Genomic DNA, 17,620 nt, shown 5'->3' on the forward strand with positions numbered 1-17,620 from the left:
ACACCAACTTTTTTTGTCCCGACTGTCCTGACCAGCCTGCCCCATGCATAGGGGAGTGTTTCCGCAAGTACCACACACAGGTACACTATTAGTGTAGGGATTGCGTTTACACAGGATAGGCAAACGGGGGTTTTAGGGAACTTCACACAGTGCATAATGTACTTCGCCACATCTCTGGGCGCTTTGCGCTTTGCACATTGTTCCATGGGGAAGGAGAGGTTTATCCTCTAAAGGTAAAAAAATATAAAAAAATCACAGGTCCTGTCAATAGAAGTCCTGTCTGGTCCTGTCAATAGAAGTGGAAAGGACATGGCAGTTGCAGAGAGAGCTAAGGTTCTAGGTGTAACAGCAACGCCCCCATTGCTCCTACAGGCTCATTTGCATACATTAAAACATAATTTTTCTCATCAATGCGGTCACAAATGAACATGGGGCCAACACAGATGCCTTCAGCTGCCAAGTGCACATGCAACAGGTCAGCCGGTGTCATAGGTACAAACCTATGTTAAAGAGGACCTTTCACCTAAAAAAAAAAATGTAAACTAAGACTATAGCGTTACTTACATGCCCCCATGATTTCTTGAACGTTAATTCTTTTTTCATTCTGGGCCCCCGTTTGTCCGCTATGCCCCCAGGAATAATTCCCGCCGTCTATGCTAATGAGCCAGCCTCAAATGGGCTGGCTTTAAAAGTTCTCCCGGTCGTGATAGACGAAATCGCTCCAGTTCTCTGAAGTCTCGCGAGAACTGGAGCGTCTTCTCCCTGGCTAAGAGCGGAGCGCGCTGATTGGATGCGCTCCGTGCCAGGGAGAAGATGGAAGGCACGACCGGGAGAACTTTTAAAGCCAGCCCATTTGAGGCTGGCTCATTAGCATAGACGGCGGGAATTATTCCGGGGGGCATAGCGGACAAACGGGGGCCCAGAATGAAAAAAGAATTAACGTTCAAGAAATCATGGGGGCATGTAAGTAACGCTATAGTCTTAGTTTACTTTTTTTTTTTTAGGTGAAAGGTCCTCTTTAAGTTCATTACATTTTCATTACTAATACTTTAAATAATTTTCCACTGTGTGAAGATGTCAAAAGCTAAAATGTATTTTCTCTACTCAAACATTTCTTTCAAGGCCAGGTTCACACCAAAAGCATTTAAGGCCTCTTTCACACTTGCGTTGTCCGGATCCGGCGTGTACTCCACTTGCCGGAATTACACGCCGGATCCGGAAAAACGCAAGTGTACTGAAAGCATTTGAAGACGGATCCGTCTTCAAAATGCTTTCAGTGTTACTATGGCACCCAGGACGCTATTAAAGTCCTGGGTGCCATAGTAGTAGTGGGGAGCGGGGGAGCAGCATACTTACCATCCGTGCGGCTCCCGGGGCTCTCCAGAATAACGTCAGAGCGCCCCATGCGCATGGATGACGTGTCCATGCGATCACGTGATCCATGCGCTTGGGGCGCCCTGACGTCACTCTGGAGCACCCCGGGAGCCGCACGGATGGTAAGTATGCTGCTCCCCGCTACACTTTACCATGGCTGCCAGGACTTTAGCGTCCCAGCAGCCATGGTAACCATTGAGAAAAAGCTAAACGTCGCATCCGGCAATGCGCCGAAACGACGTTTAGCTTAAGGCCGGATCCGGATCAATGCCTTTCAATGGGCATTCATTCCGGATCCGGCCTTGCGGCAAGTGTTCCGGATTTTTGGCCGGAGCAAAAAGCGCAAAAGCGGAACGGAAGACATCCTGATGCATCCTGAAGGACGGACTGTCCATTCAGAATGCATTAGGAAAATCCTGATCAGTATTCTTCCGGCATAGAGCCCCGACGACGGAACTCTATGCCGGAAGACTATAACGCAGGTGTGAAAGAGCCCTAAGTTAACTTTCACACTAGCATTATTCTTTTCCAGTATTGAAATCCGGTAAAGGGTCTCAATATGCATCAGTTTTGCCTGGCCTAATGCATTCTGAATGTAAAGCAATCTGTTCAGTATGCATCAGGATGTCTTCCATTCCGTTCCTTGTACGGTATTTGACTGGACAAAATACTGCAACTTGCTGAGGTATTTTTTCCGGCCAAAATCCCGGAACACTACAACACTTGCCGGATCCGGCATTAATTTCCATGTATTAATGCCGGACCCGGTACTAAGTGATCTGAAAATTGCTGCGTTGCCGGATCCGGTTTTCCGGTCTATGCCATGATATAGGAAGAGCTAGTTTCGCTTTTGATCTTTGAAAAAAATTTAAATACCGGATCAGTTATTCCGTGTGAAACCAGATGAGATGGATCCGGAAATAAAAAAATTGATATCCGTTTGCATACAGTTTGACGCAACGGAACTGCCTGCCGGATTCTAACAACGCTAGTGTGAAAGGGGCCTAAGAGAAAAGTAAGGCTACTTTCATGCTTGCGGCAGTGTGATCTGGTGGGCAGTTCCATCGTCGGATCTGCCGATTTGGATGTGACTGAAAGCATTTGTGAGACGGATCCGGATCTGTCTCACAAATGCATTGCAAGAATGGATCCGTCTCTCCGCTTGTCATGCGGACAGACGGATCCATCTTCTATTTCTTTTTCACATTTTTACCAGTTCTGCGCATGCGCAGGCCGGATCCGGCATTCCAATATTTTGAATGCCGGATCCGGCACTAATACATTCCTAGTGGGAAAAATGCCGGATCTTCAGTTTTTTCCGCCGGAGATAAAACCGTAGCATGCTCCGGTTTTATCTTTTGCCTGATCAGTCAAAGCGACTGAACTGAAGACATCCTGATGCAAACTGAACAGATAAGGCTTTCACACCTGCGTTAGGTGGGAGGATCCGCACCTATAAATGCAAACGATGGTATCCGTTCAGTGCGGATCCGTCTGCATAACTTAGTCAAAAAAAGTCAAACGGATCCGTCCTGACTTTACATTGAAAGTCAATGTGGGACGGATCAGTTTATAATTGCACCATTTTGTGTCAATGTAAACGGATCCGTCTCCATTGACTTACATTTTAAGTCAGGACGGATCCGTTTGGCTCTGCACAGCCAGGCGGACAGCAGCGTTTTGGTGTCCGCCACAAGAGAGGAATGAAGGCGGAACGGAGCCAAACTGATGCATTCTGAATGGATCCGCATCCATTCAGAATGCATTGGGGCTAAACTGATCCGTTTGGGGCCGCTTTTGAAAGCCCTGAAACGGCTCTCACAGGCGGACCCTGAAACGGCAGTGTGAAAGTAGCCTTACTCTCCATTCAGAATGCATGGGGATATGCCTGATCAGTTCTTTTCCGGTATAGAGCCCCTGTGACGGAACTCAGTGACGGAAAAGAAAAACGCTAGTGTGAAAGTGCCCTGAGATGTGAACAGTGTGCCCCTTACAAACACTGCAGCTGCTTGTTAGGCCTGTAATTGAATTCAGTAAAGCTGGCAGCAGAGGGCGCGCTAACGCGCAGCCGGCTGTCAGCAAGGTCCGGGTTCTGTTCACTCCTGAGTGAAAGGATAACTGTCAAGATGGACCCTGTATGAGAGGAAAAGGAGGAGGGCAGAGAGGAAGAGGAAAGAAAGTAGGAGGAAATTACCAGCAGCAGCCACCACCCCCTTCCCTCCCGACAGACCTGAGTGTCTGATCCCAGATTGGGCACCCCCGGAGCATCTAAGCTCTGCCAGGGAAGCCTGATTGTTCAAGGAAGCGGGCGGAGAACGGGGGTCCGGAGCGGAGGACTGCGCGGATCCGCTCCCACCAGGCTGGGATCCCGGAGCGGCATGGGGAAGTGACCTGCGCAAGGTAAGGGCCGGGGCTTCGGGGTGGTCGTCCATAGATGTTTGTGGCCTGTGACAACGCTCAGGAATGGGCAGCATTGATTCGGGGCTGTGTGCGTATTCCCAGGGAGGAGAGTGCCGCGTGTGATCATGGAGAAGTTCAGGAGGCCCATTCATTCCCCGGGGCACATAGCGCAGGCTTTGCGGCACACGGTATTGATCCCATAGTGCAGGTGGATGCGGAGCCCGGCCTCAGTGACTACGCACCAAGAAATAGGGAGACTAGCCGAGTGCGGCCATGGAGGGAAATGTCCCGTCCTTCCGCCCCCCGGCAGACGCGCACAGCCCGGTCACGTGACGGGCTAGTCGTGTCACTAGCACTGCTTTACGTCGTGCTATCACCTCTACTGCTATTCAGCAAAAGAAGGGAAAGTGGAGCAGTCCCATTGCAACCAATCAGCTCTCTGCTTTCATTTTCCAAAAGACCTTTGAAAAATGAGCCGTAGAATAGAATTGGTTGCTAAGGGCAACGGCTCCACTTCTCCCTCCTGCTAGTTTTGATGAATATATTTCTGAAAATAAACTACAGCTGCCGCTCTTGGAATAAGAGGCGATGTGAACTCGGCTTATAATGCAGGAGGAGATGGGATTTCTCATTCTGTAGCTCTTTGAAAGCAACTGCTATGCAGCACATTTACAGTTTGAAAATGTTTTATACTGATGACCTATACGCAGCATAAATCCTCATTCACACTTTAGTGTTCCATGGACGTTTGCTGTACGTGTTCTCCACAGACAGCACACGTCGCCATTTAATTTAATGTTTTAGCACGGATGCATACTATTTTTCAGCTGGGCAGGATCAGTGAAATACGGATCCTTCACGGACAGCTTCACAGATGCATCACTGACCACCTTCTCATGGAATAAATGAGTAGGTGATTGGTGGGGGTCTGACACCTGAGACCCCTGCTGATTATCTGTTCAGGAGGCCCAGCCTCCTCACAGCTTAGGCTGAGTTCACATTCGCCTTTCAGTTCTTCTTCTCAATTATAGGGACCAGAGAACGGAAAGGACGGATTTGACACAACTTAGCCGAACAGAGCCTACGGACCGCATAGACTAGGTTTCTGCTCAGAGGAAGATTTTTTTAAAGCGGAGACAAAAGTAGAGTATGCAGGACTTTAGTCTCCGCTTCAAAAATCTACCTCTGAGCGGAAACCTAACAGACCCCATTATATTTCATTTGGCTCAGTTATATGCCGAATCCATACTTTACGTTCTCTGGTTCCTATAATGGAGCAGAAGACTGTACAAACACTGATGTGGACTCAGCCTTACCAGGTACAGTACGCTGTGCTCAGTATGACGGATCAGTCCCATTTACTTGAGAATGCTGTGGCACCCACCAGAGAGCTGCAGCCTCCTCAAACAGCTGATTGGCGGGGGTTCAATGATCAGCTACTGACTACCTGTCATCCGGATAAGGGCACTTTCACATGAGCGGATGCGGTGCGGGTAATCCGTTGCTGGATAGAGAGCTAGGCCCTGTTCCGGACAGCAGAGAATTAACATGATTGATAATGCTCCGTGCCTCTTTGTGATCTTTTTACTACAAAATTACAGTGAGATAAAGTTGTCGCAGTGATATTGTAGTAAAAAAAGGCAGAGAGGCAAAGAGCATTGTCAGTCATGTTAATTCTCAATGTCTCTGCTGTGCGGAACGGGGCTTGGCTCTCTTCCACGCAAGGGATCCGCTGGTGTGAAAGAGCCCTAAAACCCCTATAATTGTTTTAGATACTTCTTATAAAGGATGTTAAAAAGGGGGGGTGGCTAGGTGGAATCCTAAACGTACATCAAATTTATTAATTTAAAAGGGTCTTTCAGGAGAACAGAGTTGAACCTATCCTGAGGATAGGTCATGAATATCATATAGGCAGGGGCCCCAACTCCCGCACCCCTGCCGCTCAGCTGTTTAAAAAGGCTGAAGTGCTTAGACAAGCGCCGCGGCCTCACAGCATACCAACCGTGGCACTGGATGTTATATAGTGGCTGTGCTTTATATTGCAGCCCAGGTCCCTTCACTTGGATAGGACTGAGCTGCACCTAGACCATGTGACTGATGAACGTGGTGTCACTGGTCTAGGAAGAGGCCACACTCAGTGGAGCAACACTACCTCTTAAAGGTAGCAGGAACTTAAAGGGAACCTGTCACCATGGAGATGCAAATTTATGTTAAAGGTCAGGTGGGGCTGAGCAGATTGATATATAGCTTTATGGGAAAAGGTTCCATAAAACTTGTATTTTAACCATTTACATTTCTGCTCACTCTGGGCTTTGGAGTCCAGGAGGAGGTCCTATCAGTGACTGACAGCTATCTCTATATACACAGTCATAGAGGGAAGGCCAGAGTGAGCAGAAATGTAAATGGTTAAAATACAAGTTTTACGGAACCTTTTCCCATAAAGCTATATATCAATCTGCTCAGCTCCTCCTGCTCTATAACTTGCTGCCTGCAACTTAGGATCCATTCACGCGTCCGTATGTGTTTTGCATATCTGCAAAAACATGGACATCAGCAACGTGCGTTCCGCATTTTGTGGACTACACAACGCTGGCACTATAATAGAAAAAGTCTAATCTTGTCCGCAATTGCGGACAAGAATAAGACATGTTCTATTTTTGTCCGCAATTGCAGAAATAGTAACATAGTACATAAGGCTGAAAAAAGACATCCGTCTATCCAGTTCAGCCTGCCATCCCGCAAGCCGACCCAGAGGAAGGGGGAAAAAAACTAAGGTAGAAGCCAATTTTCCCCACTTTAGGGGAATAAAAAATTCCTTCCCGACTCCAATCAGGCAATCAGAATAACTCCCTGGATCAACGACCACTCTCTAGTAGCTATAGCCTGTAATATTACACTCCAGAAATACATCCAGGCCCCTCTTGAATTCCTTTAGGGCTGTTTGACACGAGCGGATGCCGTGCGTGACATCTGCTCCGTGAATGACAGCCAAGACCCGATGCAGACTGCAGAAGCATGGAGCAGTAACATGACTGATAATGCTCCATGCCTCTCTGTGACCTCTTTACTACGAAATCACAGTGATAACTTTATCTCACTGTGATTTTGTAGTAAAGAGATCACAGAGAGGCACGGAGCATTATCAGTCATGTTACTGCTCCATGCTTCTGCAGTCTGCATCGGGTCTTGGCTGTCATTCACGCAGCGGATGTCACGCACGGCATCCGCTCATGTGAAACAACCCTTATTGTACTCGCCATCACCACCTCCTCGGGCAGAGAGTTCCATAATCTCACTGCTCTTACCGTAAAGAATCCTCTTCTATGTTTGTGTACAAACCTTCTTTCCTCCAGACGCTGAGGATGTCCCCTCGTCACAGTCCAGACAAGAATAGGACATGTTCTATTTTTTTCGGGAACAGAATTGCGGACCAGGAAGTGCGGGTCCGCATTTCCGGATCCGGACAGCACATCGTGTGGCCCCATAGAAACTAATGGGTCTGCAATTCCGTTCCGCAAAATGCGGAACAGAATTGCAAACGTGTGAATGAAGCCTTAGACACAAAGTTCACTGTGACAGGTTCCCTTTAAGGCTACTTTCACATTAGCGTTCGGGGCTCCGCTTGTGAGTTCCGTTTGAAGGCTCTCCCAAGCGGCCCCGAACGGATCCGTCCAGCCCTAATGCATTCTAAGTGGATGCGGATCCGCTCAGAATGCATCAGTCTGGCACCGTCTGTCCTCCGCTCCACTCAGCAGGCGGACACCCGAACGCTGGTGTCTGCCTGGTCGTGCGGAGGCAAACGGATCCGTCCAGAGTTACAATGGAAGTCAATGGGGGCGGATCCGTTCGAAGGTGACACAATATGGTGCATTTTTCAAACGGATCCGCCCCCCATTGACTTTCAATGTAAAGTCTGGACGGATCCGTCTGAATACAAATTGTACTTAGACTTTTTTAGTAAAATATAATGCAGACGGTTCCATCTGAACGGATACCATAGTTTGCATTATAGGAGCGGATCCGTCTGTACAAATACCAGACGGATCCGCTCCGAACGCAAGTGTGAAAGTAGCCTAAAATGGCCCTGAAAAAACCAAGGGGTCTCCATTTTGTAGGCAGGCCTAAATTGACAGTGGGGGACAACAAAAGTAGAGGAGGCAAACAAAGGTAGGCCGGGGCATACAATATCATAGTACAAAAACATATACCATCCCAGCAGAGCCAAATACCACAGTGCTGCACAATATACTGCACCTGAAGTTGTCCCCCGTTGTGGCTAGCAATAGTTCTTCTCCTTAAAGGATAACAGTCACATTTAGACCCTAATTTAAATTTTATATATGTAGTTACTAATAACATGATATTCCAGAATCATTCACTATTAGACTGACTTACCCCATATTTAATAAGATTCACCCCTTAGGCCCCTTTCACACGAGCGAGTTTTCCGCGTGGGTGCAATGCGTGACATGAACGCATAGCACCCGCACTGAATCCTGACCCATTAATTTCAATGGGTCTGTGTACATGAGCGTTGTTTTTCACGCATCAGTTCTGCATTGCGTGAAAATCACAGCATGTTCTATAGTCTGCGTTTTTCACGCAGCCTTGGCTCCATAGAAGTGAATGGGGCTGCGTGAAAAACGCATTGCATCTGCAAGCAAGTGCGGGTGCGATGCGTTTTTCACTGATGGTCGCTAAGAGATGTTGTTTGTAAACCTTCAGTTTTTTTTATCACGCGTGTGAAAAACGCATCAAAACGCATTGCACCCTCGCGGGAAAAACTGAACGCAATCGCAGACAAAACTGACTGAACTTGCTTGCAAAATAGTGCGAGTTTCACTGAACGCATCCTGACCTAATTCGTCACGCTCGTGTGAAAGAGGCCTTAGCAACCAGTCTGCATAAAACTGCAATTTCACTATTCAGTTAAGGCTTCGTTCACATCACCGTTCAGCCTTTCCGTTCTCCTGCTCCGTTTAGGAGCAGGAGGACGGAAAAGGCACATAACTGACGCCAAACTGAGTCAAATGGAGCCCTTAGGACCCCATAGACTATAATGGGGTCCGTTATGTTTCAGCTCAAAAGATGATTTTTAAGCGGAGACAAAAGTCCTGCATGCACAACTTTTGTCTCCGCTTAAAAATCATCTTCTGAGCGGAAACATAACGGACCCCATTATAGTCTATGGCAGTGATGGCTAACCTTGGCACTCCAGCTGTGGTAAAACTACAACTCCCAAGATGCCCCGCTTGCTTGGCTGCTCTCACAGATCTATAGAAATAAATGGAGCATGCTGGTAGTCGTAGTTTCACCACTGCTGGAGTGCCAAGGTTAGCCATCACTGGTCTATTGGGTCCTAAGGGCTCCGTTTGACTCAGTTTGGCGTCAGTTATGTGCCTTTTCCGTCCTTTCCGTTCTCCTGCTCCTAAGCGGACCAGGAGAACAGAAAGGCTGAACGGTGATGTGAACGAAGCCTAAGATGGCCGCCATTGCCCTCACCCTGAGGCTAATCCCGCCTGCCCTCACTAGCCAGTAACAATAGCCCCCCAAAAGTGTCAGTAACCAGAGCCCTCCCCCCTAAAGGGTTAATCTCCTGCAGCTCAAAGGGGTCCTCTTACCACATGTTGCTTTCATTTATACACTGAGCAGATGGCAGATCTCCCTTCCCTGGTCTGCGCTGCTTCCACTCTGCATTCTCCAGCTCTGCTGAGTGAGGGAGCGTCTGCCAAGCGCAGGGACAGGGAGAAGTGTACACAGCCCACGCACTGTTATCAGCTGCTGGGGAGGACCTGGCTTTAATCATTTACTTACAGTCCCTGGCTGTCAGTAATGTGAGCCTGTACGCAGCATGCTCCGTCTATTGACCATGCCTAGCAACCCTATTTTAAGCACAGGTTAAAGTAGGCTGTACAGGGAACAAAAATGTGAAATTAAGGGGTAATTGAATACACAGTGAAAAGTTGAAATAGGGCCACCAAGGAGATATTAATCACCACAATCCAATACTCCCCAAAATACGACAGTTATACTTTAAGTTGTCCCTCATCCACCGCCCTAATGTAAATTTTTGTTGGGGGTTTAAAGATAGCAAGCGCAGTGGGTGCCATAAGCACCTGGTGTCTGCCGATTTAAACAGAAGGTACTCTGGACTAATGTAGGAGATTGACGATAATGTCGATCACACATTCAACCCCTCAGATGTCTTAGGCAAATGTGACTACAGCATCTGGGAGGCTAAAAACCGAGAGTGTGCGCTCTCCCAGGCCCTGCCCTCGCAGAACTATGTAAATGAAAAAATAAAACTGTTATGGCTTAAGGAAGGCTGGGAGGGAGTGAAAAATGGAAAGTTGGCTGCTCCTTAAAAGGGTTAAGATAGGAGGCTTAGGAGATGAGGTGCAGGCCACAGTTCCAAGCCATCCAAAGTTTGGAGCATGCTGCCTGGACTTCCCCTTGTAATGACCCCTGTAGTGCCCCAGTAATATGCCCCCCAAGTGCTGTTTCATGTCGCTTTTTCTAGCCTGTGGCCTGAGACGTGCGAGTCCCTGCGCCATTTCTACACTTCCTCATATAGTGGCCTAGGAAGGTGAACAGCAGGGCAGGAGCTATGGATTCTCATGCCCCACAGCAGTATTCATTTCTGTGAATGAGTGCTTTTTTTGACACTTTAGATTATATTTTTTTCTTCCTTCAACTGACATAGCAAAAAAAAAAAAAAAAAAGTTTTTGCTTTTATACAGTCCTTTCATTCCTTGCTGATTCAACCAAGAACTGGAAGGCGAGCAATCATTCTCCTTACTATAAGGTTATATTCACACGGGGCCGTCACATTGTGTTTTGTTAATGGTTACTTCAAAATGCTGATATTTGGCTGTAAATCGAGTGAAGCCGCATCTTGACCCCACCTTACAGAAGTGAAGGTTTGGAGGTTCTTCCATGCTGGAAAAACCTGTAGTATGGACCACTTCTGATCACTGGGTCAGAATACAGAGCATCTACAGGGTGGCCCGCCTCCAGCGATAGTATGAGATCAACAACAGGCTTTATTATTTATTTTTTTTTCTGTGAACAGCGCAGCTGCAGAAGAAATAATGTGCCGCACCTCACGGAACTCACTGGCATGGTTTCATGAACTGTTTATGTGAGCAAGGGGTTATGGCCACCATGTTTCCCAACCTGTCCAAATGCAGTTTTTATGTGTGGAGAAATTTTAACCCCTTAAGGACGCAGGGCGTACCGGTATGTCCTAACTTTAAATCGGGATTCCGGCGCCATGGGGGTTAATCGCAACGGGATGCCGGCTGAAATCATTCAGCGGGCGATCCCGTAACAACGCAGTGGGCGATCGCAGAAAACCGCAGGTCAATTCAGACCTGCGGTTTTCTGCGTTTCCGGTCCATTCGGGTGTCCTGTGACCCGATGAACCGGAAAAAGACTGCGATCGGTGGCGTGATTACACACCACCAATCGCAGTACGAAGATTTGGAGAGGCGGTGCTGGCCCTGGTGCTGAACACTGCTGTCCAGGGTGCTGATTGGTGCAGGGAAGAGAGGCGCGAGATTCAAACTTCCTGCGCTCCTCTCTCCCCTCCTCTTCCTGTTCTGCACGATCACCCGGCAGCATCGTCCAGCACCAGCTCCTGTGTCCCCCTAATCGCCATCCATCACCCTCCTGCACCCATCGTCACCCAGGTAGGTTAGGGTCAGTGAGGGAGAGGCACCGTTAGGCAGGGAAAGAAGGGAAAAAGCACTTTTATTCAAAACTTTCTTTGATCCATCTATCAGACCCCAGCCCCCCATGCCCCCCCCCCCTCACCACCAGCCCCCTTACCACCACTTTTTTTTTTTTCTGCGTGCGCTGACTGGCCGACACTTTTTAGCGTCCGTCCACTGTTAGCGCATCGCCCGCCCCACCACCCCATCGCTGATCAGCAAGTTTGAACTTTTTTTTTTTTTTTTTTTAGTACGCGAACACCCTTTCCCCCCCCCCCACACACGCACCTATTATAAAGTTTGCCATACACGCACACACACCCATGGCCCGCCGGGTGTTCTCGGCTGAGGAGGCATACGCCCAGATTGCCTCTGACTCTGAGAGCCCCAGTGAGGGTGAGGATGACCCCACATTCCTTTTATCATCCGCATCCTCCTCATCATCATCGGAAGACGATGAGCCACCAAGGCGGCGGAGACGCCGCCAGGCGGAGCCAGGGGCCCCACATGCTAGGGATCCTGTGGCCCACCCTAGTACGAGCCGCCCTGGGGGTTCGTACTGGTTTCCCAGCCCACCAAATAAGTTCACCGGAGCCCTCTGCCGATGAACTTAGCTGGTGTCCCCCAGTGGACTTTGAGCCTGAGATTCCGGATTTTGCTGGCAATCCTGGAATCCAGATTCCCACAGTGGGGTTTACTAAAATTGACTATTTTAGTTTTTTTTTTTTTTTTTTCAGTAACCCACTGGTGAATCTGATGGTGGAGCAGATGAATCTGTATGCCCAACAGTTCGTCGCTCAAAACCCAGGCTAATTTTTGGCTAGACCCGGTGGCTGGACGCCGGTCAGTGCAGCCGAGATGAGGACATTTTGGGGCCTCGTGCTGCATATGGGTCTAGTCCAAAAACCCAGTGTCAGGCAATACTGGAGTGGGGACATCCTATACCGGACACCACTGTACAGTATGTCCATGACACGTCCCCGTTTTGAGGCCATCCGGAAATGTCTGCATTATTCCGATAATGCAGCATGTCCACCAGGAGGTGATCCTGCCTATGACCGGCTGTATAAGATACGGCCGGTCATCGATCACTTTGGGGCCAAATTCATGGAGGCCTACGTACCTGGAAGGGAGGTCGCGGTTGATGAGTCTCTCGTTGCGTTCAAGGGGAGACTCAGTTTCCGCCAATATATTCCCACAAAGCGGGCGAGGTATGGCGTGAAGCTATACAAAATTTGTGAGAGTACCTCAGGGTACAATTACAAATTTTGTGTGTACGAGGGGCGAGAGTCCCGTATTCAACCCCCAGAATGTCCCCCCACTCTGGGTGTTAGCGGGAAACTCGTGTGGGACCTTATGTACCCACTGCTGGATAACGGTTACCACTTGTACGTGGATAACTTTTATACCAGCATTCCCTTGTTCAGGTCCCTTGCCGCCAGATCCACGTTCGCTTGTGGGACCGTGCGGGAAAATCAACGCGGCCTCCCTGCCTACCCCCTCCAGGTACCTATCCCCAGGGGTGAGACCCGTGCACTTACCAGTGGAAACCTGTTGCTGGTCAGGTATAAGGACAAGAGGGATGTCCACAATCCGCGGTAACAGCACCACCCCAGTCTCTGTGCGAGGTACCGCGGCAACGGTCCTCAAGCCCGATTGTATAGTCGACTACAATCGGTATATGGGAGGAGTTGATCTCTCTGATCAAGTCCTCAAGCCATATAACGCCATGCGCAAAACCCGGGCATGGTACAAAAAAGTTGTGGTCTACTTGGTACAGGTTGCCATGTACAACTCTTTTGTACTATCCCGAAGCACTGGCAGCACAGGGACATTCCTCCAGTTCTATGAGGCAGTCCTCAAGGCCCTGATCTTTTCGGACCTGGATAGAGCAGGCCGGAGTACCTCGGGAACTGGAGGCGCTCGGATCGTCCCTGGCCAACACTTTCCAGGTGTGGTCCCCCCATACTGGAAAGAAGGGACGAATCCCAAAAAGTGCAGAGTGTGTCGCAGGAGGGGGATACGGAAGGACACCACCACTCAGTGCGACACGTGCCCCGATCATCCGGGCCTCCGCGTTATCGATTGCTTCAGGGAGTGTCACACTTCCATGGAGTACTAAATTTTTATAATCCCCAACAGTCCCCTAGAGCAGCGGTCCCCAACCACCGGGCCGCGGCCCAGGACCGGGCCCTGGAAGATTGTTTGCTGGGCCGCGGCAATACAGAGGAGGGGAGACGCCAGGACAGGGGCAGGCAGGGGGGGGGGGCGCGGCCCCGCAAGTGCTTTTTTTTTCAGTGCGGCGGCCGGGCCCTCCTTATTTTTTGAGTGCGCCTGCGCTGCGCTTCATAACCTGTTCTAATCCCACAAGACCCGTGACCTCCTGCGGCAGGTCTCGCGTCGCGGGATCATTGCTGGAATGACACGGCGGTGCGCCGCAGGCAGAGCCACGGGATTGCGCACCAAACTGAAGCCCGCCACAGCCTGCAAGTACAGGGGGCAGATGATGACCAGTGGCACTAATGTTTGAATTTAGAAAGGGATGAGCCCGCACCAGCCATATGAGGGCAGGGCAGGGACAGCAAATAATGAGGAGCAAAAACTTATATATATTATAGAATAGGGGCAAAATGAAAAGGAAATATATAGAGAATGGGGGCAAAATGAAATATAGGTAGAGAAGGGGTCTCTGACAAAACATTGGCAATTATATTGTTTCTCAATCTGCCATTAACTCTTGTGGAAGACCTAAAGGGTTAATAAAGTTTGAAAAAACAGTTTTGAATACCTTGAGGGGTGTAGTTTCTAGAATGGGGAGGTTTCTATTATCTAAGCCTCACAATATGACTTGAAACCTGAACTGGTCCATAAAAAGTGGGATTTTGAAGATTTCTGAAAAATTTCAAAATTTGCTTCTAAACTTCTAAGCCTTGTAACATCCCCAAAAAATAAAATATCATTCCCAAAATGCTACAAACATGAAGTAGACATATGGGGAATGTAAAATAATCAAAATTTTTGGGGGTATTACTATGTATTACAGAAGTATAGAAACTGAAACTTTGAAATTTGCTAATTTTTCTAAAGTTTTTGTAAAAATGTTAATTTTTTAATGCAAAAATAACTTTGTTTGACCCAATTTTAGCAGTGTCATGAAGTACAATATGTGACGAAAAAACAATCTCAGAACGGCCTGGGTAAGTCAAAGCATTTTAAAGTTATGAGCTTAAAGTGACACTGGTCAGATTTGCAAAAAGTCCTTAAGGTGAAATAGGGATGAGTCCTTAAGGGGTTAAACAGTGTCCGCTAACAATTCACATCCACTGGATGAACTCAAGGCAAACATCACAAGCAGTATAAGCCAACACAATCCAACGTGCTCAAAGATGCATAAATGTGAACAGGGATCACTTTAAGGGCTGTTTCACACGAGCGGATGCCGTGCGTGGCATCCGCTCCGTGAAAGAGTGCCAAGACCCGATGCAGACTGCAGAGGCACGGAGCATTAACATGACTGATAATGCTCCGCAGTTGTCACTGTGATTTCGTAGTAAAGAGGTTACAGAGAGGCACGGAGCATTATCAGTCATGTTAATGCTCCGTGCCTCTGCAGTCTGCATCGGGTCTTGGCACTCTTTCACGGAGCAGATGCCACGCACGGCATCCGCTCGTGTGAAGCAGCCCTAAGTATCTTTTGTGACTGACTATTGGGTAAATAACTCCTTAAGGATCGGGCTAATTTACACCTTAAAGGGACACTGTCAGGCCTTCTGGGCATAATTAGATCTTTATATGCCCTGCTAGGTCTCTTAATAAGTTTCCAATTCATATAAGTATTATCCCTGTGCGCATTGTAAAACGTGAAAAATAATCTTTATAATCACCTGTCAATTAACTGTCCTTTATGCCCAAGGGGCGTTCTTTGCGCCGCATTTGTGCCTAGCCGCGCCCCAACTGCCGGATCCTTAGACACGACCAGATCCCACGCATGCCCAATAGGAAGTTACGGTCATCGGCCTCAATAGGGGACACAGGCGCAATGTGATCCTGGCGAGCGAGGGTGACAGGAAAATACCGCCCAGCGAAGTGAATACTAATGAGATGGGCGTGTCTAAGGATCCGGCAGTTTAGGCGCGGCTGGGCACAAATGCGGCGCAAAGAACGCCCCTTGGGCATAAAGGACAGTTCATTGACAGGTGATTTATAAAGATTATTTTTCACGTTTTACAATGCGCACAGGGATAATAAGACCTAGGAGGGCATATAAAGATCTAATTATGCTCAGAAAGCCTGACAGTGTCCCTTTAAGGACCAGGCCATTTTTTTGCAAATCTGACCGAATGTGTCGGCAGATAAGAACCATTTGGCCCATCTAGTCTGCCCAATATACTAAGTACTATGGATAGCCCCTGGCCCTATCTTATATGAAGAATGGCCTTATGCCTATCCCATGCATGCTTAAACTCCTTCACTGTATTTGCAGCTACCACTTCTGCAGGAAGGCTATTCCATGCATCCACTACTCTCTCAGTAAAGTAATACTTCCTGATATTACTTTTAAACCTTTGCCCCTCTAATTTAAAACTATGTCCTCTTGTAGCAGTTTTTCTTCTTTTAAATATTCTCTCCTCTTTTTTACCTTGTTGATTCCCTTTATGTATTTAAAAGTTTCTATCATATCTCCTCTGTCTCGTCTTTCTTCCAAGCTATACATGTTAAGGTCCTTTAATCTTTTCTGGTAAGTTTTATCCTGCAATCCATGTACCAGTTTAGTAGCTCTTCTCTGAACTCTCTCCAAAGTATCAATATCCTTCTGGAGATATGGTCTCCAGTACTGAGCACAATACTCCAAATGAGGTCTCACTAGTGCTCTGTAGAGCGGCATGAGCACCTCCCTCTTTCTACTAGTAATGCCTCTCCCTATACACCCAAGCATTCTGCTAGCATTTCCTACTGCTCTGACATTGTCTGCCTACCTTTTAAGTCTTCTGAAATAATGACCCCTAAATCCCTTTCCTCAGATACTGAGGTTAGGACTGTATCACTGATTTTATATTCTGCTCTTGGGTTTTTACGCCCCAGGTGCATTATTTTGCACTTATCCACATTAAATTTTAGTTGCCAGATTTTTGACCATTCCTCTAGTTTTCCTAAATCCTTTTCCATTTGGTGTATCCCTCCAGGAACATCAACCCTGTTACAAATCTTTGTGTCATCAGCAAAAAGACACACCTTACCATCGAGGCCTTCTGCAATTTCGCTGATAAAGATATTAAACAATATGGGTCCCAGAACAGATCCCTGAGGTACCCCACTGGTAACAAGACCTTGGTCTGAATATACTCCATTGACTACAACCCTCTGTTGCCTGTCCCTTAGCCACTGCCTAATCCATTCAACAATATGGGAGTCCAAGCCCAAAGACTGCAATTTATTGATAAGCCTTCTGTGTGGGACAGTATCGAAAGCCTTACTGAAGTCTAGATAAGCGATGTCTACTGCACCTCCGCCATCTATTGTTTGTCACCCAATCAAAAAAATCAATAAGATTAGTTTGACATGATCTCCCTGAAGTAAACCCATGCTGTTTTTCATCTTTCAATCCATGGGATTTTAGATGTTCCACAATCCTCTCCTTAAGTATGGTTTCCATTAATTTCCCCACTATTGATGTCAGGCTTACTGGCCTATAGTTGCCCGATTCCTCCCTACTACCTTTCTTGTGAATCGTTACAACATTTGCTAATTTCCAATCTTCTGGGACGACTCCTGTTGCCAGTGATTGGTTAAATAAATCTGTTAATGGTTTTGCTAGTTCACCGCTGAGCTCTTTTAATAGCTTTGGGTGTATCCCATCAGGCCCCTGTGACTTATTTGTATTGATTTTAGACAGCTGACTTAGAACCTCTTCCTCTGTAAAGACACATGCATCAAAAGATTCATTAGTCTTCTTTCCTAACTGAGGTCCTTTTCCTTCGTAAAGACTGAACAGAAGTATTCATTGAGGCAGTCAGCTAGTTCTTTATTTTCTTCCATATACCTTCCTTCTTTTGTTTTTAATTTTGTAATTCCTTGTTTTAGTTTCCTTTTTTCATTTATGTATGTGAAGAATGCCTTATCGCCTTTTTTCCCTG

The 17,620-nt window shown here is 47.6% G+C and overlaps 1 protein-coding gene across 2 annotated transcripts in view; it reads left to right on the plus strand.

The window, feature by feature from the left end:
• Nucleotides 1–3,313: 3,313 nt before the first annotated feature.
• TCF20 (transcription factor 20) overlaps nucleotides 3,314–17,620 on the plus strand; it is a 183,279-nt gene continuing 168,972 nt past the window's right edge. The window contains exons 1-2 of one of the 2 annotated variants that reach the window (XM_044300531.1): nucleotides 3,314–3,774; nucleotides 14,632–14,683. The gene's annotated coding sequence lies outside the window, so the exon portion shown is untranslated. The remainder of the gene's footprint in view (nucleotides 3,775–14,631; nucleotides 14,684–17,620) is intronic. The other variant, XM_044300530.1, reaches the window with a different exon arrangement.

This window comes from Bufo gargarizans, chromosome 7 (assembly GCF_014858855.1).
Source record: "Bufo gargarizans isolate SCDJY-AF-19 chromosome 7, ASM1485885v1, whole genome shotgun sequence".
In the NCBI taxonomy this organism is placed as follows: Eukaryota; Metazoa; Chordata; class Amphibia; order Anura; family Bufonidae; genus Bufo; species Bufo gargarizans.